The sequence below is a fragment of the Cervus canadensis genome, chromosome 4, assembly GCF_019320065.1.
Source record: "Cervus canadensis isolate Bull #8, Minnesota chromosome 4, ASM1932006v1, whole genome shotgun sequence".
Lineage (NCBI taxonomy): Eukaryota > Metazoa > Chordata > Mammalia > Artiodactyla > Cervidae > Cervus > Cervus canadensis.
In genome coordinates this window covers 55908838-55932622 of record NC_057389.1, presented here as the reverse complement: position 1 = coordinate 55932622, position 23785 = coordinate 55908838, and positions in this window count along the sequence as shown.

The window sequence follows — 23785 nt, the reverse complement described above, 5'->3', positions numbered from 1 at the left end:
ACCTTGGGGCCCAGACTTGTGGGGGACCGTTCTCCCCTCAGCCCGTATGGCTCTGCCGGGTGCCCCCCGTGGGTGTGGGCGCTCAAGCCATACTCCAGCAGCCTGTCATCTCCTCCACTCTGTCAGTCAGCGCCAGGCCTGGCCAGCACGGTCTCTGGAAGGCACATTTCTGCTTTTCTCCATTTCCACAGCCTTCAGCAGTCCAGACCCCAACCCTCCCCTCACGTCTCCTCATGTCCACCCTTGCTCCTCTCCCACCTCCCTCCCATGTTGCAGCCAGACAGATGGTTCTAGAGAACAGTCTGCACACTACTCTCCTCGGTGTCCTTAAACACCGGTTCCACACCCCTGAGGATAACAACCAGACTCCCCTTTGTGGCTTCGAAGACTGGGTTTACCACTTTGCCCTTGGCTCCTGACTACCTCCTGCCCTCCACCCCAAAGTTCTCTCCTCTCCTACCTTCAGGAGTTCTCACCTCAGCTTCTTCACAGAGGTTTCACAGACAGTTTCCATGCTCAGAGGCCCCTCTCACTCACTCTCTCCAGGCAAATCCCTCCTCATTCCTCCAATCTCAGCTTCCGCCAGAGCCTCTGACCATCACATAGACACCCGTTTTGGGTTCCAAGGCCCCCAGAACTTCACCTGCCACAGCTCTGACCACAGTGGATTATAAATGCCTGGTTAAGTTAATGTACTCGTGTCCCACACTTTACTGAATCGATAAGAATAATGTGTACTCCACATGGATGAAGGCAGGAGTGAGGTGAGAGATGAGGTGGTATCAGGGCGCAGGGTTCAAGTGCCAAAGACACTATGACAGACCAGGACTACGCTGGTGCCCAGTCCATTGTGCTAAGCAGTATCTCATTCTCCCAGTGACCGTGAGGAGGGACATTATTGCCCCAATTTACAGAAAGGAAACAGGCTGAGAAAGATTAATTCATCCAAGGTCAAACAGCCAGAAGGTGGTACAGGCTAGATCTTCCCAGGTGCTGAGGTGGTGGGTTTGAGGGAGTGCCCTTGTGGGGTATAAAATGCCAGTGAACTTGAAAAGGCTGTTTCAAGTTTCAAAAGATTGAAAAGCCCTCAATCCCTCCACAGTCCTAGAGAAGAGATGACCAGAGCACCCTGCTTCCCCACACCAGAAGTTCTGCTTCTCTGGCAGTGGGATGCGGAGGACCTGAACTCCTAGGGGGAAAGTGTGTCATCTCACCCTGGAACCTTCCAGGAAGTGTAAGAGAAGCAAGTCCGTCAGATCCCATCCCTCACATTCATGTCTCTTCAGAAGCAGGAGAAGTCTAGGAAGTCTGGAGTACATCCTCTCATCTTCAGGACAGAAGGTAAGGTGCTGAATTTAATAGCAAAGCGAATTTGGTTTGAGGGGAAATGAGATTTCTTTGTCAAGGTGAGTGTGTCTGGGAGAGCTGGGAATGGGGTGGAGTGGGGGAGGGGGCTGGGGGCATTTTGGGGGGGCTGCAAAAGGAGGAGTACGGGTCTGGAATTATTAGAATGTTGATTATGTCCTCTTGATTGTTAATGAAATTCTTCACCTTGGATTTCTGGACCAGGGGAAAGCTCCCGGAGCTCATTTTCCCACTGATGAGAGCAAGAGAGAGGGCAGGAGGGGGCAGAGGACTCTCAGCTTAGGGAGAAATTAAATTCTGCCTAAACAAATGGGACTGGACAAGCCTGGCCACTGCCATTTGGAGGCAGAACCCGGGGCTGACCTGAGGTCCCTTGTGGAAGCTCTGTGAAGACCCCTGGGTGGGGAGAGGCTCAGAGGTCTGACTCAGGCAGCAGAATACAGCTCCAAGAATAATAACAGCTACCATTACTGAGTGCCTTCCACGAGGCCCACACTAAGTAATGTGCCTGTATTGTTACCCTGAATCCTCCCAGCAGCCCTTGGAGGTGGGTCCTATGATTGACCCCATTTTGTAGATGAGCACACTGAGGCACAGAGAGGACAAAAGCTGGTCCAAGGTCCTGTAGATGGTGCACGGAGGCACCTGGCACCAGCCCAGGCCATCTGGCACCAATGCCTGTCCTTCAAGATCTGAAGGATGCCCACCTAGACCCCTACTTCACCACCTCTCTGAGCCTCAGCTTTCCCCTCTGTAATATGGGCCAATCATAGTTGTCACCACAAAGGGCTATTGTTAGGAGTCAGTGAGATAAAAAATTAAAAACAGCTAAGCCCAGAAACGGCATTCTCTTTGGAGCCTTGCTGTATGCCTCCCTAAGTGGTGAGGTGTCCCTTCTTACCATGCTGGCCGAGCACCTATGACATGGAGGCACTGGTCCAGGTGCAAGGCTGTAACAGAGAACAAAAGGGACAAAAGTCCCTGCCCTTGTGGAGCATACGTTTAGTGAGAGAAAGCAGACCCCAGAAAAGATAAATTAGTAAGTTAAAATGCTTGTTAGAAACAAGAAATATGGGACTTCCCTGGTGGTCCATTGGTTAAAAATCCACTTTGGAATACAGAGGACAATGTTCCATCCCTCATCTGGGAACTGAGATGCCACATGCCGCTGTGTAGCAGGGAAGGAGGGTAGCTAAGCTGGAGAGAAGCCTGTGCCCCGAAAGATCCTGAGTGCAGCAACTAAGACTCTAAAATAAGCGTTTTAAAAAGAAAAGAAACGCAATAGAACAAAACCAAGCAGTAAGAGGAAGGGATGGCATCCTGCTGGGGGGACTGTGATTGAAATAGGGGGGTCAGAGGAGGTCTCACTGCCTCAGCCGCCGCCAAAGTGACTTGGAGCAAAGACTCAAAGGAAGTATGGGAGTGAGCAAGCACGCATCTGGGGGAACAGCATTTCAGGGAGGGGGAACAGCAACTGCAAAGTACAAAGGTTCTGGGTTGGGTCCGTACCTGGTGTGTTCTAGGAATAGCAAACAGGCCAGAGGAGCTACCTTAGCAAAGGCAGGAATGGAGGAAGTGCAGATTGCGTGGGCCTTGTTGATCTTTGTAAGGACTAGCTTTTATCTGAACGAGATGAGAATCCACCAGAGGGTTTTAGGCATGATCTGATTTATGTTTTAAAAGTATCACTCTGTCTGTGTTGCCAAGAACAGACTGTTAGGGTCAAGGGTGGGGGCAGAGAGAAACGTTAGGAGGCTATTGCAGTAATCTGGGTGCGGGTGGATGGTGGCTGCATGCAGGGAGCTGTGGAGGTGGTGATAAGAGGTTGGGTTCTGGGCATTTTGTGCCAGTAAAGCCAATAGGATGAGCTCAAGGATAAAATGTGGGAAGTGTGAGAGAAAGGGGATCACCGATGATTCCAAGGGTTTGCCTTCTTCATCTGTCAGTTCCCTGAAGGCCCATCCCCTGCATTTAAAGATCCAGTTCCATCCTCCCTGACCTCCTGCACTTCTCTAGACACCCTGAGCTCACAGGGCTTTATTCAAAGCACTGCTTCCCACCCTGGCTCTTTCCACCAATACCCAGCTTTGCATAAGAGAGCCCAGAGGACCTCAATGCATACAACCTGACCAAGAGTATACAGCTACCTCATGGCCTTCTGTGTTCTTCAGCCCCTACCTGGCTCAGGAGCTCCCATCACGTTTGCTGTCTTCTTTTGCTCCCTGGAACTCGCCCTACTCCCTGCCCTACCTGCTTTTCCCCCTCAACCAGGCTGCCTTCCTCACTTCCCTGAGATCTCAGTTGCAGCATCACCACCCCTAGGAAGCCTTCTCTGATCTGCCAGTCTAGCTGGAATAAACCCCCATTCCAGCCCCAAGCCTTTACCATAGGAGGAAGTTCATCTTGACTTGTGTGTTTGTTTTCTGAAAGCCTGTCTCCCCACCTGACTGTAACCTCCACAAGGGCAAGGGTCCACCTGTTTCCTCAGGGGCAGGCAGTTCACCAAAAGACACATTCAGTGGGTTTGACATGGAGTCTTAGACTTCTGGTAAATTAACCTTCATTGACCCAAAGCCTCCAGCTGCTAGGTAAATGCCTGGCATATAGCAGGTACTTGACATGTATTTATTGAAGGAATGAATCAGTCTGTGAATCAAAGTTCTCCTATAAGACCTTGGACATGTGACAAATTTTCTGAGCCTGTTTCATCGTATATGAGGATGGGAATAAGAGTACTTACTTCCTAAAGACTTTCCTGATGGCCCAGCAGTTAAGACATCATGCTCCCAATGCAGGGGGCCCAGGTTCCATCCCTCGTCAGGGAACTAGATCCCACATGCCGCAACTAAGACTAGTGCAGCCCAAAACATTAAAAAATGAGTATCTCCTTCCTGAGTTGTTGTGAGAATTGAAAAACATAAGGTGTGTGCAATGCCTCACGCTAGTAGCTGTTCAATAATTGTTCCTTCTATGCGGATTCAGACAATTACCACCTGACAACTCCCCCAGTCTTCCCTCCCCCACCCCATTCCTTCCTCCCTTCCCCAGCCTCCTCCCCCTCCTAAGGACTCCCGGTTGTGAAATCACCATCACCTCCAAACACTCCTCTTCTTCCTCAAGATCCCCAAATTCGACACTGGTTACGTATTGATCCTGTTTAACTTTCCCAATGGATGATAAACACAAAATTAAAATGACTTCCTGGAATATTAATGTAGTAAATGGCCCTATTAAAAGAAAGAAAATACAGCTGAGAAAATTCACTTTGATGTAGCATTTCTGCAGGAGGCTCATTTATCTGCAGCTCAGACTCTAGAAATGAGATTCTGAAGGTTTCTCTGATGTCTCTTATTTTTCCCTCACCCAGAATTTAAACAGAAAATAGAATCACAAACTGGTGTCATAAAAACGTGGGCCTTTTCCCTTCTCAACCAAAAAGCAAATGAAAACAAGGCCAGGTAGATGTCAGTCTCTGCAAACACTGTCTTGCAGACTACAGCTGCCCTCCTCAATTTCTCCTGCATCCTGCCCACCTGGCCCTGGTCCACACCACCAGGCTAACCTCTGAGGGTCAGAGCGGGTGTTCAGAGGTCTGCAGGGCTGCTGCTGAAATTAGGAAAGGTGACTCAGGGCCACAGGAGGCTGTGTCTCACTGGGGTAAATGCGCAGGTTTTGATGGACATGAAATCTTGGTTCTGTCGTTTATTAGCTAGATGTTCTTAGACAAAGTACTTCACCTTTCTGAGCCTCAACTCCCTCATCTGTAAAGTGGGGGTTCTAGTGCCTAGTTCACAGGGCAGTTATAAAGCTTTAATGAGATAAAATATCTAGCATGTGGTAGGTTGCTCAGGGTTGCTATGATTTGTCACTATTATTACAGATAATAATCTGTGTTATTATTATATTCAGGCCCAGGCTGAGATGTCACCTCCTCCAAAAATCTTCCCCAATCCCTAGACTGAACCATTTGCTTCCTCTGGGTGGCAGTAGCCCTGAGCTTCTCCCATCCCCATGCTGGTTCCTCCCCTGCCTCTCACAGCAGCCTGTGGCTCCATGAGGGCTGGCTGGGGTCTTGCTCATGACTGCATCCTGGGGGAACGTGGCAGAACTTGAACATCTTGGAGTCAGAGCCAACACACTGGAGGGTGATGTCCGTATACCCTCTTCACGTGGTCTGCAGAGCTGTGCCATGGCGCTGGTGCTTCCACGCAGCCACGGGAACTCAGAGTGCCCATCGTGGAGATGGCTGTCTTGTCTGCAGACATTCTTGTCTGCATCTTCCCCAGGTCTCACGTGCACTCTCTGGAGCCCATTCCTTCCTCCCTGGCTTCAGGGAGGTGCTCAGACCAAGGTCCTCTGGAATTAACTCTCCCTCCCCCACTTCTCTCTTCTTTCCTCTATCTCCCTGCTTCCCCCTCTCCGCAGCAACTTCTGCTGAGATCCCAGGTCTCCCTCACCTGGATTTGGCCCTATGGGCAGATGGAAGAGGCTATCTATCCTCTGCCTAGGCTGAGCCTCCCTGAGTGTCCCTGCATAAGCCTAGGTTAGGCCCTCAACATCCCCGACTGGGCAAAGCCTTGTCCCTGCCCCCTTAAATCCAGGTTCTTCTGGTCCTTCCCCAGTGGCACAGGGGCCAGGGGAGTATCTCTACTCCTGCCAGGCATCCAGAGCCCTTTCTGCTCTTGTTTTTAATTAAAAAAAAATTTACTGGAGTATAGTTATTTACAATGTTTTGTTAGTTTCAGGTGTACACCAAAGTGATTCAGTTATACATATATTCATTCTTTTTTCAGATTCTTTACTCATATAGGTTATTACAGAATACTGTGTAGAGTTACCTGTACTATACAGTAGGTCCTTATTGGTTATCTACTTTCTATATAGTAGTGAGTGAAGTGAGTGAAAGTTGCTCAGTTGTATCTGGAATTCTCTAGGTCAAAATACCTTAGTGGGTAGCTGTTTGCTTCTCCAGGGGATCTTCCTGATCCAGGAATCAAACCGGGGTCTCCTGCTTTGCAGGCAGATTCTTTACCAACTGAGCTACCAGGGAAGTGTTTATGTTAATCCCAAGCTCCTAATTTATCCCTTCCTACTACCTTTCTCTTTTGGTAACAATAAGTTTGCTTTTAAAATCTGTGAGTCTGTTTCTGTTTTGTAAATAAGTTTATTTGTATCATTTTTAAAATTAGATTCCACATGTAAGTGATATCATAATGATATTTATTTTTCTGATTTACTTCAGTTAGTATGATAATCTCTAGGTCCATCCATGTTGCTAAAAATGATATTATTTTGTTCTTTTTATGGCTGAGTAATATTCCATTGTATATATGTACCACATCTTTATCCATTCCTCTACTGATGGACATTTAGGCTGCTTCCATATCTTTGCTATTGAATATAGTGCTTCAGTAGACATTGGGGTGCATGTATCTTTTCAAATTATGGTTTTCTCTGGATATATGTTCAGGAGTGGGATTGCTGGATCATATGGTAGATCTATTTTTAATTTTTTAAGGAACCTTCATGCTGTTCTCCATAGTGACTGTACCAATTGACATTACCACCAACAGTAGAGGAGGGTTCCCTTTTCTCCACACCGTCTCCAGCATTTATTGCTTGTAGACTTTTTGATGATGACCTTTCTGACCAGTGTGAGGTGATACCTTATTGTGGCTTAGATTTGCATTTCCCTGATAATTAGTGAAGTTAAGCATCTTTTCATGTGCTTTTTGGCCATCTGTATATCTTCTTTGGATAAATGTCTATTTAGATCTTCTGTTCGTTTTTTGAGGTTTGTTTTTTTTTTTTGACATAGAGCTGCATGAGCTCTTTGTATATTTTTGAGATACCTATCTGCTCTCGAACCATTCACATTCTAACATTCTAGACATAGCTCCAGTCCCTCTCTCTCTGATACGCACATACAAACACACAAACACATCCATTTGTGTATCACACAACCAGCACTCTCATACTCAGTCACACAATCACTGTTGTCACAGGCACAGGGCTCAAGAAAGAAGAGGAGCCCCTGTGGACAAGGGGTGGAGGCGGGGGTCTGTGGAAGATCAGCTTGCCTGCTGGGGGCACTGTCCTCTGGAGACCCCTCCCCAGCCAGCCCACGGCCCCCTAGCAGGAAAATGAGAAGCTGGAGCAGAGGGGTTAATTTGGGGAAAAGCAGCAGCTGCTTGAAACAGTGAGGGCGGGCCCCAGGGCAAGAGCTGTTCCTGCTGAGATAATGATTGTAAGGGATGCTGGGGTAGGGGCCACCCACACACCCCCCAAGCCAGCACACTCCCAACCGCCTTCACGCTCAGGCAAGTTATCAGTTTGGGCATGTACTTGTGTGTGTGCGTGCACACACACACACATAACAGAAAGAAGCATTCTAACCATCTGGGTGTCAGACACAGTCCCTTACACACAATTATATGAGCACTGCCCTTGCTCTCTGTGTCTGAGTATAAACCTATTTGGAGACACAAGCTGCAGGCTGCCCTGGCCCTCAGAAGCCAGTGACACACACAAATGCATACACAGACACATACACCCCACGGCTTTCCAGTCTATGTGTCAGGGTCTGACAGCGTGCCAAAGTGACCCCATCACTTTTCAAGGTCAGAGAATGGCTTCTTGCAAGAATGAGCAGAGAGTTAGGGACCAGAGTGGTGAGGGCTCTCTGTCATAGCTCAAAGGACTGGCCAGGACAGCCTCTACATCTCCTTGGGCCTTCTTACTCCTAAAGGCTGTACCTCCCATAACATCAAACAATAAAGCACAGCCAGATCCCATATTACATATGATTTGTGTATAACCATATGAGTTGAGCAGCTTTGCAGTTGGCGTAATGTTCCATTTTGGAGACTTATATTAAACATTCATTACTTGTGATTTCTTCTGTTCATATATGAGGTCATTGACATTTTTCAGCAGAACCTTCAAAAGTCTTTGGGCCTTTGGGTCTTGGCCTTTGGTGCATGACTGGAAACAGAGCCCTGTGGGAAGGGATAGTGGGCCTGGTGTAGGGGGCAAATTACCACTGGGTCTAGCCCCTGTTCAGTGACAGTAGGCATGGATAGGCTAGGGACCCATGGACAGGAGACCCTCTGGGGTCAGGGCCCAATTTGATCCTCACCAGTTACTATCTCTTAGAGCCAAGAAAAGGGCTGAGTGAGGACTGTGGGCCCAGAACTGCCACACTGAGACCCAGACCACGCCTGGACAGCTCCGTGAATGCAGACACCAACCCAAACGAACATTTAGATACAGGTCCCAACACGTGCTTGGACAGATGCACACCCTCACCACTGGAGACATGCCCCAACAGATGTTCATTACTCCAGCACCTAGGCACACACCTGGACAGACATGGGCTCCCCAGTGGACTGGCCCATAGACTTGACTCTGGTAGATCCCCACCCGCCAAAATACAAAGACCCTCCTGGAGTGGCACAGAGGTTCTCCTGGGCAGAGTCATCTGTGGACACCCCAACATGGTACTCAAGTCCACACAGCAAGACATACTCAGGCACATAACTACAGATACCCACATCTGACCATCTTCCCTCCCCCTTCCTCTCACACCCACCCACACTTGCTCCCTGTCCCGTCATGGGGAAACAGAGTATCCCAGTCCCACAGAGCCCAAGGGGCCTGATTAACAGGAAATTCTACGAATGCCAATTAGAGCAAAGTTTACTGAACAAATTGTTTGCAGTTGTGCCCCGGAACCATCATGAATTTTAATCTTGCATTGATTTGCACTGATGGGAGGTTTGCAGATGCCAGGGCCCTCTGTGCCTCCTGCTTCTCCCTCCACCCCATGTGGGAGGAGCCATCACTCAGACTCAGGAGCCCTGGGGGCAGTCATCAGTCTCTGGGGGTCCAGAGACATCAGCCTGGGGCCAACAACCCCAGCCCAGATTGGAGAGACCAAAGATACCTAGAAGATGGGCAAGAGTTTTAGAGATGCACAAGGTATACCCATATGATGTAAATAAAAGGACCATAAGTTTTAAGGACCCCAGTAATCTGGGGAGGAACTGGTGGTCTTGGAGCTTCTGAGGCTGAATACAGAGGCAAGGACATAGATAGGGATATAGACACAATTGTGGCTGAGATACAGAGATGGGAGCAGATGTTGTAATAGTTCCAATACCACCTCAACTAACATGTGTCCAGTATGTATACAACCTCAGCCCAAATGCCCTCTTTCAAAATACATTTGACCTTGCCCTCTTCTCCTTTCCACCAAATCTTTTCCCAAACCATTGCATGGTTTCCCATTGCTTTAAAGAAAGATCCTTGCCTGATCTGCACCACTCACCTCCCTATCTCAAACTTGTCTCTCTTCTCCAGCCATTATCAGCCCCCTTGAAGGAGCCGTGTTCCCTTCTAGTCACAGGGCATTCTGTTCCTTTATCTGGAGGAGTTTACCTAATTAACAGCTATTCATCCTTCAGGTCTCTAGAGTCCCTGGTGGCTCAGTTGGTAAAGAATCTGCTTGCAATGCAGGAGACCTGGGTTCAATCCCTGGGTTGGGAAGATCCCTGGAGAAGGGAATGGCAACCCCCCAGTATTCTTGCTTAGAGAATTCCATGGACAGAGGAGTCTGGCAAGCTACAGTTCATGGGATCACAAAGAGGCAGACATGACTGAGCAACTAACCCATACTCCTCAAGGAATCTTCTTTGACCCTCTACCTGGGTCAAGCCTCCTGTCATTAAATGTTTTCATAGCCCTTTCATCATTAGAGTACAAGCTCCAGGAGGGTAGGAAATGTATCTGTATTTGCTCACTCCTGTATCCCCTGTGCTTAGTACAGGCCCTGCCATATAGTTAGCTTCTGCCATAAATAATTATGTGTTACAAACCACTCCAAAAATTTAGGGTTCTACAATGAGGAGTTTTTCCTGCAGGCTGACTGGGTTTTGGTGGATCTGGGCTGGGCCCAGTTGAGCTTGGTTCCAAACCATGGATTGGGTGCAGGTCTGCTCCGCGAATCTCTCATCCATTTTGGACCAGCTACCACTTGAGGCATCATCTTCTGCAAAAGGCAGAAATACAAGAGAGTATGCCTAACCACGCCCCCTCAGCCAGAGCAGGTCCTGAGGTCTTGGAGGGGGTGCGCATATATGGTCAAGGGAGTGAAAAACTGGGACCAATGGAAACTACCACTTGCTTCACAAATAAAGTTGAGTACTAACTCTGTGCTAGGCATTGTGTGAAGCACTTTATATGCATTAATTTATTTAATTCTTGAATCAACTCCGTAAGTGTTATTAACCCCATTAAAAAAATTTAACTGAAAAGAGGAAAAACCTGCACAAAGTAAACAACTCAAACAGCACCAATTATATTCAATGAAAAGTAACTCTTCTTTCTACTTCCACCCCAGCCCCATTCCCCACAGGGCTGTTCTGTGGGCTTTCTGATACAGTATCTGTATATCCAAGCACACACACATGCATGAGAGATCCCTGTTTAAAAATTCAGCTTGGTGCATATTATATTAAAACTGTTCTGCATCATGGGTTTTTTCTATTCTGCATTTTTGTTTTCAACAAATAATATGTCTTGGAACTCCTTCCTTATCAAGATTCTTGATCTGATCTACATTACTGTTTACTTGTCTCCATCTTGCAGATGAGGAAACTGAGGCTTAAGTTAAGTTAAACTTGTCCAAGGCATTACAGCTCAAAAGAGCAGGACCGGGAATGAAATTTAAGTCTGCCTGACTTCAGAGCCTGTGTTCATAGCTGCTCTGTTCTACTATGTCAGTAGCAGTACCCATGGCATCCCGAGCACGGCCAGGGTAGACCCAGAAGAATCTCTGGTCTCCAGCTAGGGGCACTCTCAGAGAAGGATGGCAGTGGGGACCCTCATGGTGCTCTGCCCACCAGTCAGCCAAGGAACCCACCAGCACTGAATCCAAAGAGTTGGGCCCTTGGCCCCAGCCTTCACCCTCAGACAACCCATCCTTCTTGCCATCCAGCTCTAGCTCTAGGCACTGGGTCAATCCTCATCTTCCTGTCCATTGCACCAACAAGAGGCAAATGCCTACAACAAGGAAATAGGGGCCCTGGGGCCATTCTTACCTCTGTCTCTAACTTGGGCAAGCCCCTTCCCCATCTCTGAAAGGGGAGAATAGTTCCCCCCCCCCCTCTCCTTTCAGAGGGAAGCAGGGAGACCCTGCTGAAAACCTGGAGTGAATGCAGCTCTGATTGGAGGAATGTGGGGTGTGGGTGCTATTGCCTGGGCTCTGATCCCTATGCCTGGACTGGGTTCACTCACAACCCAGCTTTTCCACAGAGGGGGCCCCTGTGCTATAGGAGATTGAATAGATCAGAGGCTTGAATCCTGCCTCTGCCACTTATTGACTCTGGGGCCTTGGGTTCTGCTAATAATAGTTATAATATATTGAACTCTTGGGAATTCCAGTGATTAGAGCTCTCCATTCTCACTACTCTAAGGCCTGGGGTTCAATTCCTGGTCAGAAAACTAAGATCCCACAAGTCATATGGTTTGGCCAGGAGTGGGATATATATATATGTATATATGACTCTTATTATGTTCCAAATGTGGGCAAATCTGCTTCATTTGACTCTCCTGAGAATCCTATGAAGTAAATACCATCCTGATCTACACACACAATAAATGAGGCTCAAAGAAATATAAAGGACTTTCACAAAGTCAGGAAGTAGAAAAGCCAAATATTTCGCTTTTCTGAATCATGGTTTCCTCCTCTGTAAAGTGGGTACAGTAGTATCCCTCTCTCATGGTTGTGGACTAAGAAAATAAATGTGAGCCAACTAAATTGGCTTCTCTGCAGACATGCAGTAGGTTCTCATTAAATATGAATTTCCTTCCCCATCCTCTTGGAGCTGGAGACTGGATTGGAAGAGTAATTTGGAATCTCCCGGGATGCTTTAAAAATGACAGGTCCTAGGTCCTACCCTCAGAAACTCTGATGTAAGTGTAAGTTAGGCAGGATTCCCTGGTTGACTGGTGGGTCCAGCCCCATGAGGATCCCCATCTTTCTCCGAGATCACCCCCCAGCTGGAGACCAGCGTGCAGCCTGGGATTCCTAAGATTCCCAAGGTGGTTCTAATGTTCAGCCACCGTTGAGAACAGTTGTATTCTAGACCCTAAGTGGGTAGAGGGGGACATCGTGGGAAGACCCCTGACCTATTAGCTCCTGAAACAGCCTGCTCGCTGTTCTTACTACTTCTGCTCTCCTCCTCCTCCCTAATCCATTCGTCACTCTACTGCCAGAGAGATGATTAAAAACTTAAATTAGATCACTCTCCTTCAGTAACTTCCCACTCCGCTTAAATATGAAAAAATAAAAAGAATCCCCTTACCTTCCAAGACCCAACCTTGTAGACCTGGTTCCCACTGTCCCCTCTGCCCTCACTCCCCAGTCTGTTCCTGGCCATTCCCACTTGCCTTTAGGTCTTACATTACCCAGTAGTTCCACAGAGAGGTTTCACCTGGCCATCCTTCTAGAGTTGGCCCCCTTAGGTTTGCTTTCCTGGAAATAGTTAAATGCATGATGGAAGGCACGGGTCACTTTTAAAATCATGTCTTTATTTATGTGTTTAAAGCCTGTCTCCCTCAGTAGACTCTTTAAGTTCCGTGAGGACGGGGTCTGTTTTTATTTTGTTTTTCTCTAGTGCCTTACATGGGCTTCCTTGATGGCTCAGACAGTTAAGAATCCGCCTGCAATGTGGGAGTCCTGAGTTCAACCCCTGGGTTGGGAAGATCCCCTGGAGGAGGGCATGGCAACCCACTCCAGTATTCTTGCCTGGAGAATCCCCATGGACAGAGGAGCCTGGCAGGCTACAGTCCATGGTGTCGCAAAGAGTCGGACATGACTGAGCAATTAAGCACACACACAGTGTCTTACATAGGGTCTGGCACAGAGTTGGTGCTTAATAAATAATTCATTGAAGAGATGCAATGGATGGATGTACCAGCTCCATAGCACCTTGGAGGGCTGGGTATTTTGGAATTTCTTAATTATTTAAGAACTATGTATATATAACTCCCATCTAGTGAGTACCTGTGGGGCTTCCCAGGTGGCTCAACGGTAAAGAATCTGCCTGCCAATGCAGGAGATGCAGGAGGTGTGGATTCTATCCCTGGATCAGGAAGATCCCCTGGAGAAGGAAATGGCAATCCACTCCAGTATTCTTGCCTGGAAAACCCCATTGACAAGAGGAGCCTGGTGGGCTACTGTCCATGGGGTCACAAAGAGTCGGACACGACTGAGTGACTGAGCATGTACTGTGAGTGCCTACTGTGTCTCACTGGATAGGAAGACTGTGGGGAAGGCTACGGGGCCTCCCCATCTTGTGTTCTCTCTTCACCCTGCAAAGCTTCTGTGCTCCCCTCCAGCTCACTGTCCTATTTATACTATCCCTCTTCCCTGTCTTTCGGACTCTGGTCTGCAGCATCACTTCCACCTCCAGTGTCCTCCTTTGGGCTCTTCAGCAGGGGACCACCACCCCCCCCCACCTACCCATAGTCACAGCAGAGGAGTCCCAGGACTTCTTTAAAGACTGGGTGCACTAAGTATCCTTGTCAGAGCCCTGGTGGAGACTCAGGGCAAGGTGCCGGCTAGAGGAGCAGGAGCGGATGCAGCCAGCCAGCACTTCGAGCATCAGGTAAGGTGCAGCAGGGGAAGATCAGAGCAGCGAAGGGGATTAGAATGAAAGCCACAGTCTGGTGGGTCTGGGGTGGGGATGGAACGAAGAGCAAAACCATCATACTGTGTCCTTAGACCCTGCTTCATCTTTCCCACCCAAATCTCCAGCCTGCCAACTGCCCCTGAGTCCTGCCTGGTATTTGAGAGAAGCTGGGCCGTTAGAAGAAGCTCGAAGGGAGGGTAGCCGTATAAAGGGTTCTAAGCACCCAGTTTCAAAGCGGGGGGGCTTCCCTACCCCAACAGCAATTCTACAACACCAGCTCGAGATCCTGTAATTCAATTCAATTCTGACACTATCAGGAAATACCATCAGATTCCACAGGCCAAGGATTCAGTCCTGTAAGACTGATATCCCCACCCCCACTTCAGCCACCAATTGAAAGTCAAGGTTGTCACCTGGTCTACAGATGAAAGGTTCCAGTGACCGCCTCCTCCTGTTCAATTACTTTGCTAGAGCAGCTCACAAAATTCAGAGAAACATTTTATTTGCTAGATTACCTTTTTTTTTTTTGCCACTTTGCATGGCTTGTGGGATCTCAGTTCCCCAACCAGGGATTGAACCCAGGCCACAGCAGTGAAAGCTCAGAGTCCTCACCTCTAGATCACCAGGGAACTCCCTAGATCACCATTTTTTAAATAAAATGCTCAGTAACAGCCAGATGAAGAGATGTGTAGAGTAATGTATGGGGAGGAAGCATGTAGTTCCAATGCTCTTTGCAAGCAAGCCACTTTCCCCAAATCTCCCCATGTTCCCCAACCTGGAAAACTCTGAACTTTTCCTTTGGGTTTATGTGGAGGCTTCATTACATAGGCATGATTGATTAAGTCATTAGTTGTTGGTGATTGAACTAAATTTCCAGCCTTTCCTCCCTGGAAGTTACAGGGTAGGGGGAGTATTAAGAGGAGTATTAAAAATTCCAAACTTCTAACCACATGGTTAGGTCTCCTGGCAACCAGCCCCATCTTTAGGTGACCAAGGGCTTTTCCAAGTCACCTCTTCAACATAACAAAAATATGTTTATGACTGCCACCAAGGATTTTATGAGCTCTGTGCCAGAAACAGGACAAAGACCAAATATATATTTCTTATTGTAAATCACACTATCACACCAAGTCACCAGCATCTGCATTGCCTCCTCCTCATCTTCACCATCTTCGTGACTGACAGTGCCAGGCACTCTACACACATCTCTCAGTGTGGCAGTTACGTACTTTGCCCAAGGTCACTGTGCTGTCTGATCTCAGAGCCCAGCTCTTAACCACAATACTTTGCTTGGTTATAGCCTAGAACCATCACCAATTCCTAACCCCAAGAGAACAGCCTCCACTAAGTTGGGGTCTGCACACCTTCTTCTCAAGATAATGGCAGAACAACTGAGCCCTCCCATCATTTTGATAGTAGATTTCCCTTCCCACTTAGTGAAGGTGCTGTAGTTACTGGGACCACCTTTGGCAAGAAGAAATCTAAAGGAAGACAGAATCATAAGATGTCAGTCTGGCAAAGACCTGATGGCACACCTCTCAGGTCCCAAGTGAAAAATAAAGAAAAAGGTCCACAGAGGCTTCCCACAGCCATTGGAAAGCAGCCATCTAAATTTGCAATTTGGTTTTTCTTGATATTTTTGCCCATGTTCTCTTGCTGGAGCTGGGTCTTTTGCAATCGGCCTACTTGCTGCTTTGTTAGATTTCCATTTTGAATTTCAGCTCTCTTATCCGCAAGCCCCTGGGAGCCTCCTGCTTCCTCTCATTTCTTGTGTCTTTAAAAAAAACTCTCCTTGCCTGAGCTCCCTCCCATTGGATTTTGTCCTTTGCAGCTGGGTCTGTCTCCCTTCCTCTCTTCCTTCTTTTCTTCCTTCTCCCACCCAGACATCTTCCTGTTTCTCATTCAGCAGGGGGAGCAGGACCATCGAAGGCCCCCCCACCCCACCCCCCGGCTCCAAGTGCCCCCAACCCAGCAGTGGCCACATGCCCACCCTCCCTGGTCTCAGGGGTGAGGGATGTGGGGGTTCTCTGGCTGTATTGCAGTGCCTCTAGCTGCAGCCTCCCCCACTCTCTCAGGGTTGCTAGAAGATTATTAGATAATTTTCAAATTTGTAAAGCGCCTTAAGCTCCTCAGAGGAAAGGTGGTATATGAGTGTAATAACAATAACAATCCTATCTGTCAGAGCCATTGAGAAAATGAATCTTGTTATCCTCAGGAACCAGCGGTAGGAACCTCAGCAAGAAACAAGAAAATAAAGTGTGGAGTGAGGTCTCCTGACCAATCAGAGGAGGGGAAAGTGCCACTCAGGGGCTGGGAGACCCTCCCCTCCTCCTCGTAGCTCAGTGCTAGTGGGAAGGGGCTCTCAGAAAGTTACCCAAATTGCCTCTGATGCTTCACCAATTAAAATGACTTTAGGACAAGTTGAAATCAACTTAAGGAGCAAAGCATTCTGATTTCTGAAACTCTCTGAAGGCAGCAGGGAAGACAAGTGTCTGAGCAGGTTGTCACTCACTCAGGAGTAATGATGGGAAAATCCATCCCAGTAACGTGATTGAGTTTGGTGAATTAGTGAGGATGTTTACACTGCATGCTGGAAGCCAGAGTGGGGCTGGCTGGGCGGTTGGGTTTTTGACGTGTGTGGCAGCTTCACTCCTAATGAGGTTCTCGGACTCATCACTCGTCCTGGCTGGACTCACTGTCGCTGACTTCAAGTCAGTCTGTCTCACTTTTCAAGCAAGTGACTGGAGGCTGGATGGGCTCTGGAGTCAGATGGAACTGGGTTTAACTTCTGGCTCTGACACTACCAGCCCTGTGACCTTGGGCAGAGCTCTGCACTGCTCTGAGCCTCAGTTTTCCCATAAATCTGTAAAAATCTGCATGCTGATAGCACCCAATTCATGATGCTGTTGAAAAGGGAAATGAGATGAGCTACCTTTTTAGTTTTTTATTCATGTCACCAAGCCCAGCATGGTCGTAGAGAGAAAAGACAGTTGGGTTTCTGTCCCCTCTTCTGGAACATTCATTCCTCTCAGAACCAAGAAGAGACAAGGAAGATAGTCCCTTTTGGCACACGTAAGTCCTGATGCTGCATTTTGATGGCTGTGTAGTCTCAACCAAGTCACTTAACCTCTCTGAGCCTTGGTTTTCTCATCTATAAAATAGGGACAACAATACAACCTCTCTGTGGGTTTCTGAACAGCCTTTCTAAAAGTTCCGAGCAGATACTTGTCAGTTTGCAAGTGGAGTCGAAGTCTAGGAAGGGAGGACGAGAACAGGTTGCCTTTCCTAATCACCATGGCTACCTGATGGAGGAAGGGGAGGCAGAGGACCACTAGGGTATATTGTGAACCTCAAGTAGGGAGCCGTAGGTAGAAGGGGCCCCTGGAATTCAACGGCCAGGCTTGCTGGGAACTCACCAGAAGAAATTACACGGGGCTACAGCATGAAAGACTGAAGTCAGATTGCAAACAGACTTCCAGACAATAGGGCAACAACAAGCCTACTCTTTCCTGGGGTCTTTGACTGTGCCTGAACAAAATCTCCCCCGAGAGAGAAGGGGGAGGAATGCATTTCTGGAAGGAATGCAGAAGGATGGACAGGGCAACCCTGAAGATGCTCCCCCACAGCCCAAGAAGGAGGTCATGGTGGTCCAGTAGGCTGCCCCCAGGCCTCTTTGAGCTGCATCCTCTGGAGGCTGGCCTTGTCAGAACCTCCCATGACCTTGAAAGGAAGCCGCTGGGCCTTCTCCAGAGCTAGGGCCGTGTCCTCACAGACACAGCCCAGGTCAGCGCCAGGCCACAGCTCTATTATTTAAGGGTTTCATAAAAGAGTGAACCTCCGGGCCTGGAAGAATGGCCGGGATCCTGACTCTTCCTGCACAGGAAATGTAGCAGCTGTGCCCAAGCCCTGGCTCGGCCTGCTGAGGACTCAAAGCCCCTGCAGAAGTTTCCCAGCCGGAGGGCCCCCCGCTGTGGCCGAGCTGGTGACACCTGGGCCCAGACTGGGAATGTCCTTTTCCAGCCTGAGCTGAGACCCACCCACCACCAGGCCCACGGCTTATGGACTCTGCAGTGATTTTATTGTAATTTCCTCGTTGTCGCAGTTAATAGCATTAGTTTGTTAATTACTGTATATTTTAAAAGTAAGAGGAAAGGGAATTCCCACTGGAGACTTGTTCTTGGCTGAAACGCTATGATGTGAGGGAAGGGAGAATGTGCACGGGGTAATGAGCTTGCTCGGCTGCTTTCTGCTCCTCTTGACAGGGCCCGGGCCGGAGATGGGGCTGCCTGGCCAAGGCAAGGCCTTCCCTCCTCTGCGGCACCACCTCTCAGCCTCCAACCTCCAACTGCGCCCCCTTCCCCACCCCCCCACCGCCCCCCCCCGACCTACACTCTGATCAGAGTGAGGCACCAGGCCCAAGGGGGAGGGGTGGCTACTGCCCCGAGGGCCCTGGGGCTGAGGGAGCTGGACCAGAGTGGAAAAGTCACCAAGGAGACTGCAAGTGACAGGGGCAATTGATTGAGTAGGATGAAGATTAAATGAAAACGGAGCTGGAATTTGGGGAGTGGCTCTCATGTTTAAATTCAAAAGGAGGCCAGTCCTAGAGGGAGAATGGAGGTGAAGATAGCACAGATTTAGGTAGAGGCAGGGTTGCTCACAGAAACCTGGTTGAACGGGCAAGCGGGGCCTGACACTCGGTCCCCACTCTGCTGGCTGAGCCGGAGACCTGGTGGGGCTGCATCAGCTCAGAGGAAGGGTGCCTTTTGGTAAGTCTTCTGACTGCTGGGGTTCGGTGTGTGCTAGCTGGGGCCCTGAGTGTTCAGGCTTCTCCCATTTTTCCACCTGGAGTTGTTATCAAGGACTGAAACTGGGACCAGCCACAGGAACCCAGGAGGAGTTGGCAAGGATGAAGAGCAGATAAGGAGAAAGAAGAGGAGAGAGGGAGGGAGATGTAAAGACAGAGAAGGATGGGGGCTGAGCAAGAACTTCATACCATCTAGAGGAACTGATTAAAATCCTGGAAGAAAATGTGATGGGAAGACTTTCTATCTTCCTATTGAGACATTTAACCTAAAAGAAATGAGTTAAATAATTTATACAGAGAACGAGTGAAATTTGCTTTGATCAAATTAAAAAATATGACTCTGGAAATAAAGTGTCCGCCACGTCCCTTCCAGGCAGCAGAAAGAGCTGCCGAGAAACAAAATGACAAAGACATAAAAATAACTAACCCTAACCCGGCGAATATTAGTGCCATATTTTTTGGGAGATTACATGGCATCACTGTGGGCCACGCAGAGAAATCCTCTCTAAGCACCAACAGGAGAGGTTTTGCTCATTGAGGAAGCCCCATAAAAACCAGAAAATAGATAAAATTTTCCTTTGCAAAAGCCAGCCGACTTCACTCAGGGGTTGGCCCAGAAACCACAAGGGATCAAGTTAAATTTCCCATTCGTGCCTTTCAGAAAAAGAAGAAAGTTGCTCACCTCCCCTCTTCAACTCTGTGTTTCTTGAAGCTGACCCCCTGTTCCTCTCCCGTTTACCCTTCACGTAACACTCACACTCTAAAGAAGCATCCCATTTAAACTCCAAGACTCCTGAGCAAGGGGTAAGCATGGTTCCCTTTAAACTTAACCTGCCTGAGCCTCAGTTTACTACTCTTTAGAATGGGCCTATAGCCCCTGCACAGAGTTGCAATGGGGATTAAAGGAGATGGTAGAGCCTGGCCTGTGGGGGCAATCAGTAAGTGCAAGGGATTATCTCTTCCTCTTTGACCTGATAAAATGTCCAGTAAGTGCAGAGCTCCCCACTTGATCTACACCTCCAAATGGACAGCCCACACCAGACGTCGTTAGTCCAATTCTGGACAGTTTAGCCTCAGGGACACCAGTCTGTCTGTCTTTGGGGGACCAAGGGGCCAAGAAGACACTTAGTTCCAATATCTGGAGAGATCTGAGGTTAGCCCTCTAAGGCTGCAGTTTCCTGCTGAATGTAAATGCTTTGGACAGTATCAGGTTCAGATTCTGACTTCACCACTTGCTTAGCTGCATGACTATGGCCATGTTAACCTAATCCCTCTATTTGGCTTTTTTTATCTGCGAAATGGAAATAATTTTAAAATGGATCTCATAGGATTGAATGAGATAAGGGGTATAAAAGGCATGCTTAGCATGTAGTAAAAGTTCAATATATATTATTTTTCACAGTGACCTTGGGAGAGACATTCAAGGTCAGAGTGAATTTTCTTCCCAAGCCTTCAGTTATGGTTTCTGATCCCCAGATGGGAGGAGCTGAGACACTGGCCTGTTCTGACCTCTCCATAGGAAGGGCTGGGGTCCACTTTAGGACCACCTTGAAAGTCTCAGACCCACCCTGATGGCACAGAGCAGGGGAACCACGATGAAGATGGAACTCACCCCACTGACACAGGAAGCCTGGAGGACTGTTTGGCTGTGAGACTGGAGGTGTCAGGGGGCTGGAATGGCAGCCTTCATATTCCCAAAGGTCTGTCACTTGCCAGAGGGGGTCTGACAGTGAATATAGGCTCTTACTGAAGCGTTCTTGAATAATAGGAGTTTTGCAGCAATAAGGGCTTCCCTCCTCCTGAGGTAGTGATTTCCCGGTCCCTGGAGTAGGGAGTGGAAACAGAGGCACCTGTGGAGGCAACCTGGCCTCAGGAGCAGGGAAGAGCATTTACTCTCTCTGTGCCAGTCATTTCTGTATCTACCTGGGGGTAGCATAGAGGGGCAGCATAGAGGAACATCCCCCAGAACAGCCCTGAACAGTCCCTGTGTAGCTCTCAGAGGGTGTCAAGCAGGTTCAAGGTCAGAAACCACCAACCTGTGGGGTCTTGGGGTTTTTTGTACTCCTTCTTTTCCTTCTCTTAGGGAGATCTCTTCCCTTTTCCCACCCCAGCCTGCAGAGAACCTCTGAGAAAAGCAAAGACCATATGGGAATAGAGTCTGTACATATTGTGGGGCTGTTGGTTGAATGGTGTGAAGGTAAAGGAGGGAGAAGCAGGTGATGTAGGGGTGTGTGTGTGTGAGGGAGAGAGGGAGAAGGAGGGATGGGAGAAGAGGAAGAAGCAGAGACAGAAAACAGAAATCTACAAAGAGAGGGAGAAGATAGGAAAGAACAGATACAGAAAAAAGAGAGAAATACTGAGAGGGAGGAACAGAAATGAGAGAGAGAAGATTCAGAGCAACAGGCAAGTCCGAGAGTGGAAGCAGCCCCATGCCCGAAGCTGTGCTCACATCTCTGGTCCATGACGTGAAGCAGAGTGGGGTTGGGGGTGGGCCTGGGGAACACGCATGTGCGCACACAGGCCAGGCCACAGAGCCACCATGTCAGGGCAAGCATGTCAGCCCCGGGACGGGGATGAGCTGGCTTTTATCTCCTCCGGCTGCGCAGGATTTACAAGCTTTTGAAATGCAGGATTAATAAGAAGAGGCCGGTGTTTTAATCTATAATGGAACAGAAAGTATCATTATTGTTAAATAATGCACAGCCTGTCGTTTATTAAGAATTAATGGTTTATCGAGTGCTCAGGTTGCTGCAGCCTCCTCTGCCCTCCCAGGCCCGGGCTCCTAGCCACTGGCCTGGCCACGCAACTGTGCCCCCCGGAGCCCAGCTGGCTGCGGGCAGGCTGGAGGGGCCACAGCCCATCAGTGCAAGGCCGCCAAGGCTCTGTGCTCTTGTGCCCAGGCTTCTCTGAGGCCTTCTGGGCTCAGCTAGGGGTGGGATCAGGGCTTTAAAGTCAGGAAGACATGATGGGGAGGAATTCCCCTTGTGTCTTCATCCTGGATCCACTTACTTCTTCTGGGGAGACAAAAACATGTCCTCATCACGTGAGACTTCCCCCATCCATCCTCTTTTTCTAGGCCTGTGACATTCAATTTCCACCTCTCACATGGAGTCCTCTGAAAGTGGTGATGATACAGACACTAGAGATGCAGGAAGTCCCTTCCCGCCTTCACCCCTTTGGAACCTGGAGGAAGGGATCACATGATCACCAGGAGAAACAGGCACCTGCAGAGGTAACCTGGCCCCAGGAGCAGGGAAGCGTGTTTACTCCCTCTATGCCAGTCATTTCTGTGTCTGCCTCTCATCACCCTCAGAGGTGTCATTTCTCCTTTTTATAGATGGGAAAACTGAGGTTTGGGGGAGTGAAGTCATCAGTCCAAGGCCACGTCACATATTCTATTTTATTGCAAAGCCATTTCCACTCTAGACCTGGAATGTCAGTACTGAGCTCCCCTCTCATCTGAAAATGGGAGAACTCAGGACAGCACTGCAAGAACTGCTATAGGGTCTGTCACAGGGAGAGAGTTGTGACTGTAGTGATGCCCCAAGCAACAGCATAGCCCTCAGGAAAAGTGACTCATGGAGCCAGTGAGTGACTGAGGCAGGATTGGCAACCCAGGAGCTTGATGCCCAACTCAGCATCACAGCTGGACTCCCTCCTTGAGCCCCTGTGACACAGACTCCCTGTCTTTCCCTGCTACCAAACTGTGTGGATTGGGCCTCTGGTCAGAGGTACCCATGTCCAGACACAGAAACTGACCTTGTGTCCACCACATCTGAGGCTGGGATCAGAGCTGTGTGACCTTGGGCAAGTTAGTCAGCTTCTCTGAACCTCTCAAATGGCAATAGCACCTGGATTATTGAAAGTACTAAATGAGGGGAGTAAAGAGGAGGAGGAAGAGGGAAGGAGGAGGGAGGGGAGAGGAGGGGGACGAGAGGAGGAAGGAGCTCAGGAGGGATGAGGGAGGCCGCCAGGGCCCCTAGCCGAAGCAGCGCGGGGCCGGGGGACCAGGGTGGCTGAGGCACGCCTATTGCCCCATCCCCCTTTTCCTGTCCCCTTCCATCCTTTCCATCCACCCTCCAGCTTGAGGAAGGGGATTTATTCAAATTTTATTTAAATCTTACCTCCCGAGGGTCGCGCGCAGGGAGGAGGGGGAGAGGGCGGGGGGGGGGGGGGCGGTGCCGCACAGGCTGGGGGGTCGGGGTCCAGCAGCTTCCTTCACCCCGCTCTGCTCGCCTCATAGCAGTAGCGCAGGGGGCCGCAGACCAGGAGCGGGCCGGGGAGGGGGGGAGGTTACAGGCCTCCCCGCCTCCCCGGAACCGGTGGTGGGCGGGGCTTGAACCCCGGAAACGGTAGGGGGTCCTAGGCCTGGCCCTGGACCCCTGGCCAGTGGGCATCGGGAAGGGGCCAGTTAAAGGGCCGGGGGCACTGGGGAGAGGCGGGGCGGGGTGGGGGAGGGGAGCTGGGACTCGGACCCCGCACTGAGTGGGGCCCGGGCAGAAGCTGTGCACCCTGCGCCGAGGAGCCCCCGTTGGCCTGGAGGGACTGAAGGACTGAGCCCCCCAGAGCAGGACCTCCCCCGGAAGGGCCGCGCCGCAGCCGGTGGGAGGGCCTCGCCCCCGGCGCCCCCCATAAAAAGAAGAAAAAAAAGTACTAAATGAGAAGTACTCAGTGTTGATATGGGTAGTAAGAGAAGCATTGGTGTTACTGTCATTAATTCAGTGCAGGCATGCTCCCAGCATCCAAAGCCCACCAGTTTCCACTTCATTCATTCAGACCACAAACATGTTTTGAGCACCAACTATGTAACAAGCATATACTCACTTAGCACCTACTCTGGTCAGGCTGTGTGCCAGGGATAAGTGGTGAACAAGCCAGAAACTATGCCTAGACCCAAACATTCCCCATCTCACCCTTCATT